The sequence below is a fragment of the Monodelphis domestica genome, chromosome 3, assembly GCF_027887165.1.
Source record: "Monodelphis domestica isolate mMonDom1 chromosome 3, mMonDom1.pri, whole genome shotgun sequence".
NCBI lineage: Eukaryota > Metazoa > Chordata > Mammalia > Didelphimorphia > Didelphidae > Monodelphis > Monodelphis domestica.
Window position 1 is genome coordinate 264,065,159 of NC_077229.1, and position 19,793 is coordinate 264,084,951.

Here is a 19,793-nt window from a genome sequence, read left to right on the forward strand (position 1 = left end):
AAAGGCCCTGATGCTAGCCTTTGAGGGTCAGAGCCATGACTTCTCAAATATATGACAGCCAAGGAGAATGGAACCATGTGGCCAAATGGGAAGACTTCTTGAGGGTTGCCACTGTAGCAGCACCAAATTTGAAGGTCTTGAATCTCCTTCTTTAGTCAGAAGAAGGTGATTTCTGGGCAACATGATCCCAGAATTTTGCCTTTTAGTCAGAGAAGAGGGGATTTCTTGGGCAGTTCCAATCTCAGAGTTTGCCTTGTTTTATTAACAAAAAAGCTTTAGAGTTCAGGAAAGGGGGCGTTTCCTAGAACACATAGCTCTTAGCAGGAGAAGAGCATGCATTCTGCCTCAGATTCCTGAAAGAAGTAGCTACAAAGATTCAAAGACGTGCTATTGAGGAATGAGATAACTAAACTTTACTCCCATACAAAGTTCTGTCCTCCAGTCCAAACGTGTTACTATGAGTTATTTGGATGATGGAGGTCCTATGAAAAGAGTGACTCTCTGGGAGCCCTAAAATTCCTTATGAGTCTCTTCCTAAGTCCTACTTCCTTAAGGGAAACATTTTCCTTCCAGGGGAATCCAAACTCACAGAAATTTTCTAGAGATAAAAATAAGACACATTAGCATGTCATTGTGTTCCCTGTCTAGAAACCCCTATTTCATTTCCATTCTAAGGAAAGTTCAGACCACAGGTTGATGCTACAGGGTTAGAGGACTTCGGAATCCTGAGGGAAATTATAATTTGGCAGATGAGAAAGCAAGTTATAGTTATTGTTCATGGACTATCACCAACCCTTAATGTTCTTTCTGTATTATTGATGGACAATTCTGGGTCCTTTTATGTGTTTTGTCCATTCTGTGGAGTGGAATAAAGGCTGTCCTGTACCTAATATTTGCATTGTTATCTTGAATACTTGCACGGAATTGGGAGGCCCTTTTACTCACATCTGTGAACACTCAGAGATGTGCTGTGTTCAGAGATCCTTCCTGAATAAATTTGAGGCAGGGAGGAAAAATGAGCGAAAGAAAGTGATTTGGGGGCAGTAGTACTAAGAGTGGACTCTGTTCATATATACTAGACCTCCAGTTATAATTATTTTTAGGTACTGACTTTCTAAAATTCGACTTCAAATGTCCTGATTTCATTCTTGAGCAGGAAGTACTTTTGCTTTTATCATGGAATTATAAATTCCTTTAGTTTAGGGACTGTATCTTTGGATCTTCTTTAATACTTAGCATGGTGTCTTGTAAAAACAACAGTTGTTCAATAAACCTCTACTCAGAGCATAGATGGATGAATGAATATTCCAGAAACCTTATGAAGTCTAAAAGTTTGGGGAGGGGGTTATAGCATGGAGAAAAAGATTCAAAAGCAGAGATGGTAGCAGTAAAGTAACCGAGAATGCAGTAAGATCATAAGTACACATGATTAGATGAGAAATTCCCATTATGGTCCCTGGGGTATTACAAGTTTCCTAATGGTCTTGAGGAAAGAATAAATAGCACATTAATGGGAATACTAAATTAAAAGGTTTCATAGACACCTTTAAGGATAAATTCATTACACAAAGGATTTTCTGGTCGAGGAAGATGGACACGAAAAGAAAATGCAACTAAAAGTGGAAAAAGTCCAATCTAGGACATCCTGGGGGAAGTCCACAGAAACAAGGTAATTAACAGGAGGGAAACCTGAAAAGCAAGACTGCCCAAATAAACCAGAAGGGAGAGTGAGCAACAAATGAGATTGGAGTTTATAGGTCAGGAAGAGTTTAGGTTGCAAACGCAGAAGGAATGGCTCACGTAGAGAGAAAGCTCTGAAAATCTCTCAGCTAGGAAATAGCAAGGCGGTAACCATTGGAATGTAATAACTCTAAGTGCAATGCCTTCTCCCTGCTTTCTGGATTGTGCTTTCTGGCTGTGATTATGCCATGAACTTGAAGGAACTCATATGTATGATAATATGAAAGGTGACCTTATGAATATTAAAATGTCTATAACTATATTTCTCTAACCTTAAATGTGCCCTGTCATGGGCTCATAGGACAAGCAGGAACTTCAATAAGTTACCTAATTCCTTCCATTCAAAGGTAGACAAATCTAACTTACCCTCTGGGCCTCAGCTATAAATTCATTTCAGGAAACATTTATTAAATGACAAAATTTATTATGTGCAAGGTCCCATGCTAGGTACTATGGATGCAAAGATAAAAGCAAAGTAGCCCTTGCTCTCAAGAATCTTATATTCTCTCAGAGAGATCTGACCAATAGACAAGTAAGTACAAAATAATTTTGGGAAGAAGGGAGATTAGTAATTACTTTTTGGGGAGGGGAGAAGTTGTAAATGTCATAAAAGGCTTTGCATAGGAGCAGAGCCATTTTTTGACCTGGGGAAAAGGGGAGAGGTAAGTAGAGGGAAGATAAACTTATCTGGGAAGAAGGGAAAGGACCTGCTTATACAAAAATATTTATATCAGCTCTTTTGGTGGTGGCAAACAATTGGAAATTGAAAGTGTGCCTCTCCATTGGGGAATGGCTGAACAGACTGTGGTATATGATGGGATGGAATCCTGTTGTAAGGAATGGTGAACAGGATGATTTCAGAAAAAGCTGGAAAGACCTACATGAACTGATGCAGTGAAATGAGCTGAACCAGGAGAACATTGAACACAGTAACAGCAATATTGTGGAATGATCAGTTGTGATAGACTTAGCTATTTTTGACAATACAATGATCCAGGACAATTCTGAGGGACTTAATGACAGAGAATGATCTACCTCCAGAGAAAGAACTGTTGGAGCTGGGATGCAGATGAAAGCATATGATTTTTCACTTGTTTATTTGGATTTTTGTTTTATATGATTATTCATTTACAAACAGTACAATATGGAAATATGTTTTGCATGATAATACATGTATAACCCAGATAAAATTGCTTGCCAGCTTTGGGAGGGGGGGAGAGAAGGGAGGAAGGAAGACAATTTGGATCACATAACTTCAGAAAACTCATGTGGAAGTCTGTTATTACATGTAATTGGTAAAAAAAATAAAAGTAAACTAATTTAAACAAAGAAATTTATCTGGAGTACAGCTCCTGGGGGTAAGCATCATCCATTAAGATATTGTTGTTCACAGAGACTGATACACTGTGGTAAATCGAATATAATGGACTTCTCTACTAGCAGTAATGCAATGATCCAGGACAATTTTGAGGGACTTATGAATAAGAGCACTATCCACATCCAGAGAAAGAACTGTGGGAGCAGAAACCCAGAAGAAAAACAACTGCTTGATCACATGGTTCGATGGGGATATGATTGGGGATGTAGACTCTAAATGATCACTCTAGTGCAACTATCATTAATATGAAAATAGGTCTTGATCAATGACACATGTAAAACCCAATGGAATTATGTGTTGGCTATGGGAGGGGGTGGAGGAAGGAGAAGAAAAGAGTATGAGTCATGTAACCATGGAAGAATATTCTAAATTAATTAAATAAAATTTCCCAAATTAAAAAATAAAGAAATTGTTGTTCATCTTTCATTTGTGAAGAGGACCAGTGATATCAGTAGCTAAATCTTAATTTGATTTAACTGAGGCAGAGTTCTGCAAAGTTGTCACCTTCACTGTCTCTTCCAGAGTCATCCAAATCCAGTGGCAGGACAAAAGTCAAGATGACTGTGGATGACTCAGGATGCAATGATGAGCTTGGTGTCTTCCACATCTGAGCAACCTCTAAGTGCTCTACATCACTTGCTTCAGCTGCCTTCATGGCCATTGGAACAAATTGTTCTCATCCACCCATTCCACAGGGGCAAGTCTTCACATGCTTGGGGTAGACGTCTCCTCTAACTCACCCAGAGGTTCTAGGTCTGTCAGTTGCCTTTCAAACTGGGTTGACCTGTCTGCCATGATGGTTTCGTGACCAAGACATGGTCACTGTCCACACTACAGCTTTTTGGAACCACAGGTGAGAGTTGGGTGACAAATGGATGCCAAAGGTGGATAACTAGCCCTAAAAAGGGGTTGGCAAGCTCTCACACCAGAGGTGCTGGTCCTCCCTAAATATCCCACACAGTTCACTGGGATTTTCTGAGATTTCTGAAGTGTTGTTGAAGTAATGGCTCCTGCTGGAGAGGTATGGTGGAAGAGGTTCCAGAGTCTGGAGACAGAGCCCCTGTTGGAAGGAGCTAGCTCTTAGGTGGCACTTTAAGTGCTTTCTAAAATTTGGTGCCCTAGTACAAAATTTCAGTTATCCTATTCTGGGTACTCCTCTGGTTAGGAGGTAAGTGTATGTGCCAGGCACTGAGCTAAGCAGTGAGGACACAAATATAAACAAACAAGATTGCTCCTCACCCCAAGGACATTACATTATAATGGAGGAAGACAAAACACCCAGAGGAGAAGGAAGGGAAAGTAGAGTAGCCCACATTGGGGGGGGGAGTGAGGGGGCAGGCAAGGAGGAGGAGGAGTTCCAAGACAGAGCCCAAGTGTAAGTGAGAGTTCATTCTAAGAATAGGGAACAAATGGCCTGGCAAAGGAAGATGGAATGTCAAATTCAGACATTGGTAGGCCAGTATGGCTGCAACATAGGGTGAATGGTAGGAACTGCCGTGAAACAAGCTGGAAAGGTTAGAGGGAATCCTATTAAGGAAGGCTTTGAATGCCTGGCTAAGAAATTTGTATTTTATCCCAGAAGGAATAAGGAATCAGAGAAGGTTTTTAAAAGGTGTGCCATGGTCAAATACATCTTAGGAATATGAATTTGGAAACTTCGTGGTGATAGATTAGAGAGAAGAATTCTTAGAACCAGAGAGAATGATTAGGCTACAGCAATAGGTCACACAAATGAGGCTCTGAATTAAGTAAACTCTGTGGGTGGAACAAGACATGTTGATCTGATGAAAACATGGTCTAGGGAAAGAGACACCTTCCTGGAGCATCCTCACTCTCCCTGTAGGCAGGGCGATACAGGGGACCTCTCAAGGTCTCAACATCACATCACAATTTTCTCCTCATATTCGTTTTTAGAAACCCTTTTCCTTCTGTTTTAGAACTGATACTAAATATTGATTCCAAGGCAGAAGGGCAATAAGGGCTAGGCTATGGGGGTTAAGTGACTTGCCTAAGGTGACACATATAGGCAGTGTCTGAGGACAAATTTGAATCCAGGATCTTCCCTCTCCAGGCTTGGCTCTCTGTTCACTGAGCTACCTAGCAGCCCCCTGTTCATTCTCATTTAATCAGGACAAAAACAAAAAACAAAAAAGAGAAATGATGTGGGGGGGGGAGGGCCCTTGTTCCACTCGTAAAGCCATATGGAGCTTTACATCTTTAAGGTTTTAGAAATGGTTTCATTTGCCAAGCCAGGGAACAGTCACAAGCTCCCTGTCAAATACACCCACGAGCCTTGGCAGGGTACTGGATTCCTATCCCTGTGATGCTTCTCTGATTGACTTCTGCTCTGGGAGCCTAGGCTAAAACCTCTTTTTCAGCTTTTAAATGGATCAAAGGGGGCCTTAGATACGTGTATGTGCACAATTGAATATGTTCTTAAAACAACCATTCCAAAGTGTTTTACATGATTGCACCTGTAAAATCTATATCAGATTGCTTGCTGCTTCAGAGAGGGGGGAAAGAAAGGAGGGGAGAAGGAAGAGAATTTAAAACTCAGAATAAAAAAAAAAGAATGCTAAAAATTGCCTTTACAAGTAATTGGGGGAAAAATAAAAAAATTTTTTTTTTTTTAGAACTCTTCCAATTACCATTTCCCCCTAAGCTTTCTCCCTGGGATGCTAGCTTTCCAATCTCAACCATACACGTGTTTATCTCTGGAAATGAGGAAAATCATTTCTTTTGAGAAAAGAGATCTCCTGGAGCTATACACTGATTGGTATCACATTTCTATTAAGTCTAATTTTTATCAGGGCATTAATATTGATCTCATCAAAAGCCCGGGGGTATTAGTGATTCTGAGACTCTTGGGAAAAAATTAGACTATGGCTCATTTTTTTTTTTTTTTGCTGTTAGGAGATTTGCCTTAGGTGTCCAGTGCTTGTCATAGAGCCCATTCCCCAGCCAAATATAGATCTTTAGGGAAAGTGGCTGTAAAGTGTTTAAAAAATAAAAATCAATGGTTTGAATATTGACTCATCAACTTTCTTCATAGGCAAAGGGACAGAAGACTGTTTCTCAAGATGGGAGATTTGGCCAAGTGTCCCCACTATATCTGGAGAAAGAATTCTAATCATTTGTCTTTGCCTCTAAGAAACAGTGCTGCTGTCTTCCATTCAAGGAAAGAAGCCATTAGGATGCATTTTTGTTATGGCACTTTCTAATGTTCTTAGATTTTCAATTGCTGGGCTTTATTGAAATTCAGTTGGTAAACAATGAAAAATATGAGGCTTCTTTTCTTCCCTTGAAGAGTAGTTTAAATAAATATGGCTCTTCCCATGTCTACATTCACAGGAGCATCGATCTCAGAGACTATCAAGTCAATCACTAATCCATTTTGCAGATGGAGAAATTTAGATCTGGAAAGGTTAATTAACTTGTCCAGGGAATACAACTATTAAGTGTCTGTGGCTAGATATGAACAAAGGTCCTTCACATTTTCACGTAAACATCTCAAAATGTCCTGTCAGAGCATTCAAAATATCCTTTGTTTCATTGCCAAGATCAAAACAATTTCTAATATAAAAGGAATTGGGTTGATTTATTGATTTATAAATGTGTGTATGTGTGAATGATAAATTAGTATAGGTAGTTTGTGACTCATTGGTACTATACATTTATAGAGACATTGAATCTTGGAATTGAAAGGACTCTCAGAGATGATCCAGTCAATCCCTTTAGGAAAACATAAATCCCCTTTATGACATCTAGCCTCTGTTTGGATACTTCCAGGGACAAGGAGCTCACTACCTTAAAAGGTTATAGCAAATTCCAATCACAAAGAACAGAAATAGCAAAATGCTGATTTTGTGAGCTCTGGTTAATATTTTAAAAGTAGATATTTATTCATAACTTTTATTTTTATATTATTAAAATTTCCCCTTGTATTTTTCTCCTCCCTCCCTCCCAGAGAGCAATCCGTAAAACATTTTTTTGCTTTTCTTTCTCTATTATAAATACATTTTTTACCAATTACATGTAATAACAAATTTCCCTGTAAGTTTTCTTATGTTATATGACTCAATTTGTCTCCCTCCCTCCTTTCTTTCCTCTCTCATGGAGCTGACAAGTAATTTGATCTGGGTCATACATGTATTATCATACAAAACATATTTCCATTTTATTCATTTTTATAAGAGAATAATCACATGAAATCAAAATGCCAAAATAAAAACCCAATTAAAATGAAAAATCATATGTACTGATGTGATCTTTCTCTGTGATCTTTCTCTGAAGGTGGAGAGCATTCTTTGTCATAACTCCCTCAGAATTGTTCTGGATCATTGAATTGTTGAGAGTAGTAAGTCTATCATAGTTAAAATAATTTTTTAATAAGAAAAAGGGGAAGAAAAAATTCAGTTACATTCATGGACCCAAACCACTGCAAAAGAATGGGGGAGAAGGAAAGTGTCTTATTATATTTCTTTTGGGGGGCCAAGTCTGCTCTTTATTATTTCATCACATTAAGTTTTGATTATTTTGTGTGGTGGTTCTATCTTTCATGTTGTAATAATTATGCATATTGTTTTACTGGGTTTACTTATGTTCCATTGTACCAACACATGTAAGTCTTTCTTTGCTCCTCTGTATTCATCATGTTCACCTTTTTTTGGAGCTCAATGGATGTTTCCTTCCATCAATATACATCTATGGCCATTCTCCAATCAATGGGCTAGTTGACATTCAAATGCAAAGCCTCTTGTATGCACTTTCTCTCTGTCTCTCTGACTCTCTGTCTGTCTGTCTGTCTCTCATACACACACACCCCTCCCTTTACAAACCAGGAAAGGTTTTTTGGGGAAAGCATGGTTATACTGTAGGGCTTCTATTCTTGTTGAGGAGTCTTGGTTAGTCTACCATGTGAATGCTACCCACAAATTGTGGAACCTACCTCCATATTATATCTCTTCAATATCTGGGTCCATTTAAGTCCTCCATAACACTTAATGTATCCAGCCTTCCAGGGGTGCTCCTAAGACCCATTCTGTAGACCAGTTGATTGCCTACTTGAGTGTCCAAATGTAAGAATTGTTTAAGGGGTCTCTACAGACATCCCAAGGGTCTGGGTATGAGACCTGAATGAACCTGAACCAAATTCATCCCTGCTTCAGGAGGATAAAAAGGACCTTCATAATGATCTGGATAAAAGAAAACAGGACCAGAAGCTCTGCGCAAACAAGAGGTTCTGATATATAGGTAGAGTCACTAAAGGCTTCAGGAAGACTTAAAAGTAAAGACTTGTCAATGATAAATAATCCATACTTTGTAGTTGCTATGTAGTTCCACAGACAAAGCAACGAAAAAAAAATAGAGAAATGATCTGGTGACTTTCACCTCTGTAAGTAACTGTCTAGTTCAGTCTCTCCTTTGTCCCCTACCAAAAGAAAGGAAAAGAAAAGAAAAAAAAAAGTCTTTAATATCCAAGCTATCTACTTGTTAAATTTATCAAATAGTTGATAACTGCCCACTAAAATTTGTCCTCTCCTAAGAACAACCCATCCCAAGGTAAGAAATGCACCATAACCTTCTGAGTCATTATCTATAACATACATTTAACAATATAATCTCTTTTACATACACAGGCACATGCATACATACAACTGGGTACACATAGGTACACTTATAGACACATACACATGCACACACATATCACAACCCCCAGAAACCAAAAACAATAGAGCAAATGATATCCCCAGTTCTCTGACAACAAATCTCATTTTCCCTAACCAACCTGATTTCTCGTGTCTTTTCAACCAGGATGATTTATGCCTGTCTGGTTAGTCTCCTTACTGTTCCTCTCATGACTCATACTAATTTGGTCATGAAGCTTCTACTCCAAGGGAGATAAGATTCATACATAATTATTATAATACAAAACAATACAGGAGAAGGACATCAAAGAAGTACAAAGTGCTAGATAGTGTCCAAAAGAAGAAAGGTCACACTACCAATGTTGGGTGGGGGAGAGATGTGGGACAAGAAATAAGGCTTCCTAGAGGAGGTGGCACTTGAATTAAATTTGTCATTTGAATTTAAAGGGGTCAGAAGAGTTGGACTTGCATCCCAGATGTGCTATTCACCATTTTGAGACTTGTGCAAATTACTTGACCTCCCTAGTCATTGTTTCTTCATTTAAAAATGAGAGGAGTAGACAAAATGACCTCTAAGGTGTGAAGGTTAAATTAACTCTCCCTTGATTGTGAAAATGAAATGAACTCTCCCCTGATTGTGAAGATCAAATTAACTCTCCCTTAATGGTGAAGATTAAATTAACTCTCCCTTGATTGTGAAAATCAAATTAACTCCCCCTTCCCCAGTTTTAGATTTAATCACCAAAAGCATATACACCCCACTTATACTTGAGTGGGGGAGTCTGTGACCCATGTGTTCAATAGTGGGTGATGAATCAGAATTGACTGACTGGCCCCTGGGCAGTCCTAAGCAAAACTTGAACTGTAATTGGTACACATAAAAGTGGAGGAAGGCACAGGAAATGATGCAAAAGACGTGTCTTTAAAAAGGAGTTACAACTTCCTGTGGGGAGTTTGCATGAGGTTCTGAGTTCGAGTTGGAGGCTGATAAAGAATTTGCATACTGAACCTGAGACCTTGGACTTGGTGAGACTGTTCTTAAATCTCTCCCTTTGAACTACCAGTTGGGTGAGTGAAAAAGGCTGATTCCATTCCTGGATTTTGTGAAGGACCAGCCTCAGGAGAGACCTACCCTATTGTGAGAGGCTCCCTGCATCCCCAGGTCCTCAGCTTAAAGGCCAAGGTGTCTGCCACTTAGGACTAAACTCCCCTGCCTAGGTTGAGCCAGGGGTCTGAGCAAAATGCTTAAGAGTTTAGGCTAGATATCTTACCCTGTCCTCTCTCTGGTTTCCTACTTCACTCTTTCTATATTTTGTAAATAAATTGTTAAATAAATCTCTTTGGAATTAATTAATTTTCTGGCAACCATATTCTTAATTAATCCAGTCCAACCTTTTAAAATAGCCCCTTACATTTCTATCCCTTACAAAGATGTCTTTCATTTCTAATAGTTTGATTTAGGTATGTTTGGGGTGAGGATGTGCAGTGTGGGGGAAGAGGAAAAAAAGAGGGCGTGCATTTCAGTCTGATTCAAATCAAGTCAATTGAGCCAAAGAATTATGCCACACCCACTTTGTACAAGGCATCAGTCTAAGGCAATAAATAAATCATTCTCTGCCCTCAAGGTGCCTACATTCTACTTAGATATCCTAAACAGTGTGTGCCCAGGTGGGAAAATCATAGGCTATATATTGAACATAAGTAAGTAATCTCATTTGGCTGGGTCTCAATTAAAGGAGGCCTCAAACATCAGGAAAATAAATCTGTTTTATTTTCTAGGCAATTTTTAAACTCTTACCTTCCATTTTAGAATCAATACTCTATATTGATTTCAATGCAGAAGAGCAGTAAGGGTGAGGCAATGGGTGTCAAGTGACTTGCTCAGGGTCACACAGTTGGGAAATATCTAAATAGGGAGCTTCTATAGGGACTGAACTCAACACAACCACCTTTTCCTACGAATTGCTGATCAAATGAGTTTTCTTTCTCTGATTCTCTATAGTACTTTCACTTTACCCCTAATTTTCTCTATGGATATATCTATTTTTATTTGTATATTTATATACATACGCATATATGTTGCTCCTTTGATGAACCTCTACTTGTAGTTACACCTAAATGGCAGCAAGTAGAGATAAGACCTTAAGAAGGTCAAATGTAATCATTCTTTTGGAAGCTCGATGTATTAGCGTGGTGCTGGATATAAAGCAAGTGATCTATTGATGCTTGTTGAACAAGTCAGAAGAATTCTCATTTCTGTTGCCCTCATGCTCTTCTAATCTTATTTGTATTTTTTCCCACTTTGAAAAGCCCCTTTTGTAGCCCTGTGTTTCCTTTTTCCAAGTGAACCCTCACAGCAACTCAAACCACAATTAATTCTGAAATGAGACCAGACATGGGAGTTACTACTAGTTCTCAGTGGGACAAATCATCTATTTGCAGTGCTTGTAGATTGTGAGAAATAAAGTCAATGACGCAAGTCTGGGAAAACTTGGATAGGTTTTAGGAACATGGGGCAACATTGGCTGGGAAGCTCTTGGCTGTTATTTTCATGATGGAGATGTTCCTACGCAGCATTTACCACCACCAGCTTTGCTCTGTTTTCAGGCACACCAACCCATTCCTAATTTATAAATGTTGCATCTATCAGAGCCAGGCCAATTGTCTTGGAAGGCATGCAATCTGGCTTTGATAGTATGCATAGAAAATAGAAGAGAATTTTAACTAAAAGAAAAAAGTGCATTTAAAAAAAATCCCTACTTATCAAGAAAATAACAGTTGGTAGTTCTCTAATTAAAGACCTATGTTGTTTAAAATTTTTTTCTAAAACGAGTGTAGCTGAAGACAGAAAAGAAGACTCCCTCTGTCAGATGCTATTCATTTTGGAGGAAGGCAGAAACCCTATTCTAAACAGAGCAGGACTCTCTTAAGTTCTGGGTTGTAAAGAATTCTCCTGAGTTTGTGTGTTGGGTTTGTTTTTTTTTTTAACTCAACTTTATGGCATAAGTGTGTCTTCTGAAACTCTTTGATCTCCACCAAGATTAGACAGAACATGGGCTTCTCTGTGACCTCAGCACTTCTCTTCATACATCTTGGTTTCAAAATTTGGGCTCTTAAAAGAGATGCTGAGCTTTATCTTTTAAGAGGTTTGTTTATGGGCCCTTGGGGAATGCTGTTGGAGCTAAGTGTCCCTGCAGCATTGTACTATTCTACAGGGAATAATGCAAGCAAGGACTTACAAAGCCAACCATCTAACTATGTGAAGCCCCAAGGCTCTCTCACTCAGCTAAGCTAACAAACCACACAGCTCTTGCTATCATGGTCTAAGGTTTGTGGAATGTTTTCCTTTTACTACTCTCTACCCTTTCCAAATGAAATCTGAAACAGTTTCAACTTTTTCCTGTATTCCAGCCTTTTTCTTGTTGCCAAACTCTTCTATCTCTTAGTGGTTTCAAGAAATAAACCTAGGAAATTGAGACCAAATATTTAGCATTTGACTTGGGGAAAGGTCGGGGGGAGAGGAGACAGAATAGAGAAATAGAGACAGGAGAAGGAAAAGGGAATCTTAACTAATCTTAACTTTGGGAAAACAGTACCTTTCCATATAATAAGAATTTTCAACAAGCCTTTCCTGTGAGGGAGGGCCATTCTATGGCTTTGTGGATCATTTCCTTACTATCAGTAGGAAATTTTTTCCAAGTATGAAACTTTCCAATGGTGAAATTTCCAACATTCACAAGTCTAAGAAATTTCAAGGTTTACAATAGGTTTTTCAAAGAGGACTTTTATGCCAGAAAAGAAAGCCCTTCTAATTAGACTCATGCTAGATGATACTCAAAAAATCATGGAATTTAAAGTCAGAAGAGATATTAAAGATAATCTAATAAATTGAGGCTCAGAAGAGATGGTGAATTGGCAAAGGTCACCTAATTAGGAAATGGGATTTGAACTCCTCTTTTCTTTGCCTCCTGCTGGTTTGCACTCTAAATGCCCAGGGAAACATTTCAAAGAGGAATACACTATTCATTGCAAAATAAACAAAGTTCCACTGAAAAGAAAGTATTTCTCTTCTGTAATTCAAGAGTTATTTGAGTAATATCTTGGCCTATCTATCTATTGACAGACAGCAGACAATTCAGTCTAAAGAGTCAATCAGGTAGCACTCTGTTGGCACAGTCCAAATGCAATTCAACTGAACAATTACTAGGGATCTACTAAGTACAAGGCACTATCCTAGGTTCTAGGGATAGTTCTAGGGAAATGAGAATACCAAAGCTAGTGGATAGCACTGGGATCTCCTTGATGCTCTTCTCATCTCTCTCCATATTCTTTCCTCTAGTGAGTCTTCCACTCCCCTGGCTTCAATGCCTATTTACATGATAAATCTTTGTAATAGAGAGGAATAAGAAATGTGCACAAATATCTTACAAATGAGAGTGTGATGGTTGTTAAAAAGAGGTTAAGGCAATATGTACTGAGGAATCCAGGCTTCAGAGATCACTTTTCAGGGGGAATTTCATGGTGGTATCATTCCAATTGGGCCTTAAGGAAAAGGACTTTAATAGATGGAGATTAAGGGACAGTAGAATAGAGTGAAAATGACAGATAAAGAATTGGCTAACTTGGTCAAATTATTTTAACAAGCATTATCTTCCTCTCTCTCCTCCATTACCTTCCTCTCCTCTTTTCCTGGTAAGGGCAAAAAGATGTGTATTGCCAAACAAAACAAATTCCTTTGTGGGTCATGTCCAAAAATGAATGTCTCACTTTGTACCCTGAGTCTATTAATTCTTTGTTAGGAGGGAAAGGCATTTTTCATCAGTATTTTCAAATCATGGCTGATTATTGCATTGATCAGAGTTCCACATCTTTCAAAGATACTTGTTTTTATACCGATTTTGTTATTTTAGAATTTGTTCTCCTAATTTTGCTTACTTCTCTCAGCATCAGTTCATAAAAGCCTTCCCATTGTACTTCAGCTGCTTTCAGTGGTGTCTGACCCTTTATCACCCCATCTGGGTTTTTCTTGGCTAAGATATTGGAGTTTGCCATTTCCTTTTCCAGCTCATTTTACAGATGAGGAAATTGAGATGAATGGAGTTAAGTGATTTGCCCAGGGTCACATGACTAGTAAGAGTCTGAGGCTAGATTTAATTTAGGAAGATGAGTCTTTCTGACTCCAGGTCTAGCATTCTACAACCACTGTTCCACCTACCTGGCCTCCAATGTCTTCCCAGACTCCTTTAAAAATATCTTTTTCACCACTTCTATAACATGACAGGATTCCATTACATTCCTATGCTATATATATATATATATATATTTAGCTATTCCCCAATTGAGAGGCACATCTTTACTTTCCAGTTCTTTGTAGTTTGGCTGATATTTAAAGTATGTAAATGGGATAAATTATGGATGGAAAGGAAGGTTGGTGCCAAATTGTAGAGGGCTATGAAAGTCGATATGAGGAATTTCTATTTTATTTAGTATAAAAGGAAGGGGACAAAGGACAAGGAAAATGCATTTATGAAGTACCTGCTCTGTACCAGGTACTTTGCTAAGTTACTTTAGGAAAAGCTCATTTAGTCTCCACAACAACTCTGGGAGTTAGGTGCTATCATAATCTCCATTTTATAGTTGAGAATTTTATACTGAGGTAAACAGAGGTTAAATGGCTTCTGAGAATCAGAGAGCTGGAAAGTATCTAGATGAGGCTGGATCTGAACTCAGATCTTCTTGACTCTAGTCTCATTACTGTATCTACTGTACTACCTAGAAGAGATAAAGGACTTGTGCAGAGTGGTGACAGTGGAGATGAAAAAAAAGAGACAAACATAAGGGATTTTCCAGAGGGAGAACTGACTGGATGTTACAATTAATTAGAGGGAGGGTGGGAATGATGGAGAGGGAAATGTCAAAGAAAAGAGTTATGGATTTGGATTACCATCGACATAAAGATGTGAGGGAGAAGAGCAAGTTTTATATTAAAGATAAGACAATGGATCAAATGGATAATAGATTAAAGATAAGCTTTAAAGATAAAGCTTTGCATGAAAGATGGTCAGTTTTGAACACATTGTGTTCAAGGTATTGGAGGCATACCCAGCAAATAATTAGAAATCTAGGAATGTAGCCCCAGAGGAAGGTTGCAGATGATTTAAGTATTTTGAAGTCATCTGAATAAAGGTGATCATTGAAGCCAAGGGAGTGGAAGGACTGACCAAAGAAAAAAATGTAGAAAGAGATTAGAAGGTAGGCAAAGTAGATGAGTACTTCTGATACCAGCTTTGGGTCATTGGGCAAGTCTCAAATGTGGGTCTTAGTTTTCTCACTTGTAAAATGAGATTGATGAACAAGATGGTAGCTAAGATCCCTAGTAGCTCTAAGTCTATGCTAGCTCAATTGAATAAAGCATATACTTAAGGAGGAAGAACAGAGTAAGCCCACAAAGGAGAAAGAGAAGAAACAATCATAGAGGTAAGAGAAACACGAGTGCATTGTAATCAACATTTAGTACAGTACCTGGCTCAGTCTTAATAAATGTTTGTTGTTTTGTTGCTCTTCCAAAAGATGAAAAAGGCCTGGAGAAGGCATCAAGAAGTCCACTGTGAAAGTGAAAAAGTGAAAGTCCACAGTGAAGAGAAAAGGGCAGTGAATCAAGCAATTAGAAAGTCTTTGTTGACCTTGGAGAGTGCCTTCAATAGCCCGATGGGTAAGGAAGTGATGCTGTAAGCAGATGAAGAAATGAATTCTAAGAATGTAAACTACTCTTTTGTAGTATTGAGAAAATAGCTTGAGGGATAGGTAAATTTTTTTTGTTTTCAGGCTAAGAGATTTTTAAGCACCTTTCCAGACTAAGAAGAAGGAATCCCAGAAAGGAGAATGCTGAAGATAAAGGAGAAATGCATTGTTTTCAAAAAAGAGAGAGACTTACTTAAGCAAATCCATGAAGGAATTTGGGATTTTAGAAAATGAGATAGGGTGTTCAGAAAGTACTATCAACTTTAGTGAGGAGGAATGCCACCTCTTCCGTTGAGTCTGGATAGTATTGTTAAAGACAATGAAAGGTTTAGAGTGACTAGGGAAAGGGAATAAGCATTTATATAATTTATATGTGCTAAGTGCTTTACAAATATTATCTCATTTGATTTTTACAGTTATCCTGTGAGGCTATCCCCATTTCACAGTTGAAGTAATAGAGGTAAATAGGTTAAGTGACTTGATCAGGGCCACACAGATAAGTTTCAGACTGGATTTGAACTCAGGTCTTTCTGACTTCAGGCCCAGAGCTCTATCAATGGCAACATCTTGAGGTTGCTGGAAGAAACAGAAGTGAGGAGGTAAAGCATAGGGGATAAGAGTTGAGGAAGTTCATGACCAAACACCTAAAACTTAGTAAAGAGTGGGAAGAGGAAATTCAAATGGTAGGAAGGAGGAGGAAAGAAAAGAACTCAAGGGCTTGAAGAGAGTGGTGTGAATGGAAGGAAATTGGAAACAAAGGGAATTTTTAGGGACTAGAACTGGATGATGTTGGGATTAAAACCATTTACCAAATCCCTAGTGAAACAATAATATAAATAAGTAAGCTCTACCTTTCTACCTGAAATCTTCCACCAATCAAGATGAGTTGGTCAATATGATCCCTAGTCTTGTCTTGAGGTATCCCTGAAAGTGAAATCATTCACCTAGATCCCTCCCCTCCCTAGCAGATAATATCCTCTTTTAGGCATGTGGTTCTTCCAAAGTTGAAGCTTGGAAATCAGAGTGAAAACTGTTCTCTAACCTCAGCCTGGAGCTTTGGTCTATTTACCCAAAATGTAGAGGGAGAAAGATATATCTGAAAACTAAGAATTTATATTGCTCAGAGTTTAAAGAGGAACAGATGATCTCTGAAAAAAAATCTCAAGATTCAGGAGTAAGTGGAAAATAGCAATGGAGGGCAGATAGATACAGACAGCTTCCACATCCCCCCTGGGACATTTCTGGGAACTTTCTAGGAACTAGGAAAGGCTCTTCTTCTCCAGGCTGTTGAAAGTTAATTGAACCAGATGGAAAGAGAAGATAAGATTCGGGTACTCAGATGAGGATCTTAATCTACTCTTGTCCACAAAGGAGGAAAAATAGGGCTTTGTTAGTTCACTAATATCTTCACCTGAATAAGAATAATGAGTAGGCAAGCCCAAGAATTTACATAAACTGTGCCAGGTTGCCAAATGAAATGAATGGGAAAAACAATGGCATGGAATGGACTGTGAACAAATAATGAAAAAATGAACAAATTAAATAAGGATTCTCTTTTAGAAAGTCAGTATTAGTGGAGTGAAAGGTTGTAGGTTAGAGTTATTCAACTAAGCCAGGTATTCCTCTAATATTTTTGTTCTAAGAATTTCATTATTCCCCTAGTTCTAACATTTGTTTTCAATTCGATGGCCAATGTAGTACAGAACTCTGAATCTCTGAGACATCAATGAGAAATAGAATCCACTACTTTCAACCATTCCACTAATCTACAGGTCAAAGGGCATTGCAAGAAGTCTAAAAAATCGTCTCTAAAGTAATGGTGCATTTGGCTATTGAAATTTAGAAAGAAAGTAGCTTGAGAAAAGAAGAGAAGGTACTATTGCCCTTTAAAAAAAAATCTCCCTGCAACTCTGGAGTCCTTCTAGGGATGTCTCGTCTTCCATTGCTACATTATTGGTAAAGAAAAGGTCTCTGAAGGAAATATATATGTTTGGTTTCTTCTGATTTCTGGTCTAAAAACAAAGGAATTCGCTGAGTATCTCAACATTTGGGTTTAATAGAAAAGTTCAAAACAGTATCATTTCAATAATAATACTTAATTGTGTTTTCAGCCATCTTCATGAGAAATCCTTAATTATCCTTCAAGGTTTGCTGGCCACATTGAAGTCTTTAGCCCCTCCTTCCCCCCCAAACAAATGAGTTTCAAATGAACATATTATAAAAATGATAATGGACATTATGCAGCAATCTGAAACTATTAACTACTTAATCCACCTAATACCCTAATGAAGTAGAGCAGCATTCTTTCCCATTTTTTACAGCTGAGCAAACAGAGACCCATGAAGGAAAGTTGTTCAGAATCACTTAGAGCCAATTGTGAAATGTATGTTAATATTCAGGTCTAATTTTTGCACTGGGCACTATCAGGCTATTACTGGAATTTGAGAAATCTGAAATCTCAGAGTCCCCAGATCTGCAGGAAATGACAATTAGCCCTGGAGTAGTTGCTGCTCTGGGTGATTTCTCTATTTAAAAGAAACCCAATCCAATTAGAAGACCTAAAACTTCATTTTATTATCCTACAGTTCTTGGCAGTCTTACAATCTGCACCACAATAGATGAGGCTGAAGTGGAAGGAGGTGGAAACAACACCATTTGATCTGAGTCCAATTTCATAGTCTGCTCAACTAAAGGACTAAGGCCACCTTTCAGCAACGCAGGTGCAATGTCTCTTCAGGAACTGTTTTCTCAGCTTCTCTTTCTCCCTCCACATACCCATCACTAAACCAGTAACAAATGGCACCTTTTCTGTTCTACCCTCTACCTTTGCCTACCCCTTTTATCTCTTTTGAGTAAAGTCCCCTGTATAGTAGGTAAGACAGAGTATGTTTTACCACTGAACCCTAAACAAAGCACCTGACTTCAGATGGATTTCAGATCTTGAACATAATGCTTTACTTACATCTCTGCTGCTTTCTCTGTACCTTTTTTTTCTTTGCCTTTTAACTTATTTTCTTTACTAAAATTGAAATCTTTCTTACTTTCTCAGCATTTCATTTCATAGAGGGAGAGGGGGGAAATTCCCCTGTGGAATCTCTCTCTCCTTTTATAGGTGCTGGTTCGCAGAGCAGGGTACAAACCAGGTAACATGCATCTCATTTATATGACATAATGAGTTTGAATCCTCCCCTATTCCCCATCGTGGGAAATTGAAGAGGTTTTTTGTTTCTTTGTTTTGGTTTATGATGATCTGCTGATTATTAGTCCGGTGGTCACAAGAGGAGGGACTCCCGAAGAGGCTCCTCTGAGGAAGTTCTAGCTATGATGAACAGCAGCAGCTTGTGTCCGAGGGAGACACTGTACTCTTGATAAAAGCGGGTCATAATGCCCTGCTTCGCTGAACCCCTGCGATAACATCAGACAGAGACTTCAATTCCGAGTGAGGCAGATAAGCTAAACTAAAAGATTGCTGCTCTGCAGAGACCGAGGTTTGGGTACGTTTAAGAAAAACTTACCGTGTTCATTCACAGCTCAAATACAGTTGGGAAAAGGGGGAAAGTGTATGTCAGAGGATCGATCCTACAAGGAGGGAAAGAGATAGTGGAAGGAGGGGAGAGAGACAAAAACAGAGACAGACAAGATAGAGACCCTTAGAGATCTGGTGCGTCGTCTTTGACTTTCTGCTTACCCTCTCCAGCCCTGCGGATCAGACAGGTAGTTTGTAGGGAAAGAGTAAAGCGCCCAACAAGGAAAAGAAGCGGTTCTGTTACCCTAGGAGGCTGGGGTAGACAATGCCAAGATGCCACCCTCTATTCAGTTTTACCCCCTTTCCATCCGCCCTCTCCTTCCCCATTCTCCTTCCTCTCCCCTCCACACCCTAGCCCCCCACATTGGTCAGGGAGCTAGAGTTGTCAGACTCTCTTGTTCCCCTCTTTCTCCTCTTCCTCACCTTGTTGCTCTCGGGGTCGAATGGAGGGACCCGGCAGCAGGCAGAAGAGGAAGTGGGGTGGAAGGAGGAGGAGGAGAAAGAGAAGGAGGAGCTGGACTGAGGAAGACAAGAGGAAGGGGGGGGGAAGGAAGGGTGCTGCAAGGGGGTGGAGGCGAGGGGTGGAGGGGAAGCAATGAGAGGGGGGATGGGTACGCTCCTAAAGAGGAGAGTTAGGAAGGGTAATGATTGCCATCCTGCAGCAATTTCCCTGTGTCATGGCTCCGGTATCTTAGCAACAGCACTGAGTCCGGCCAGCAGAGCGGCGGCGGCGGCGGCAGCAGCAGCAGCAGCAAACAAC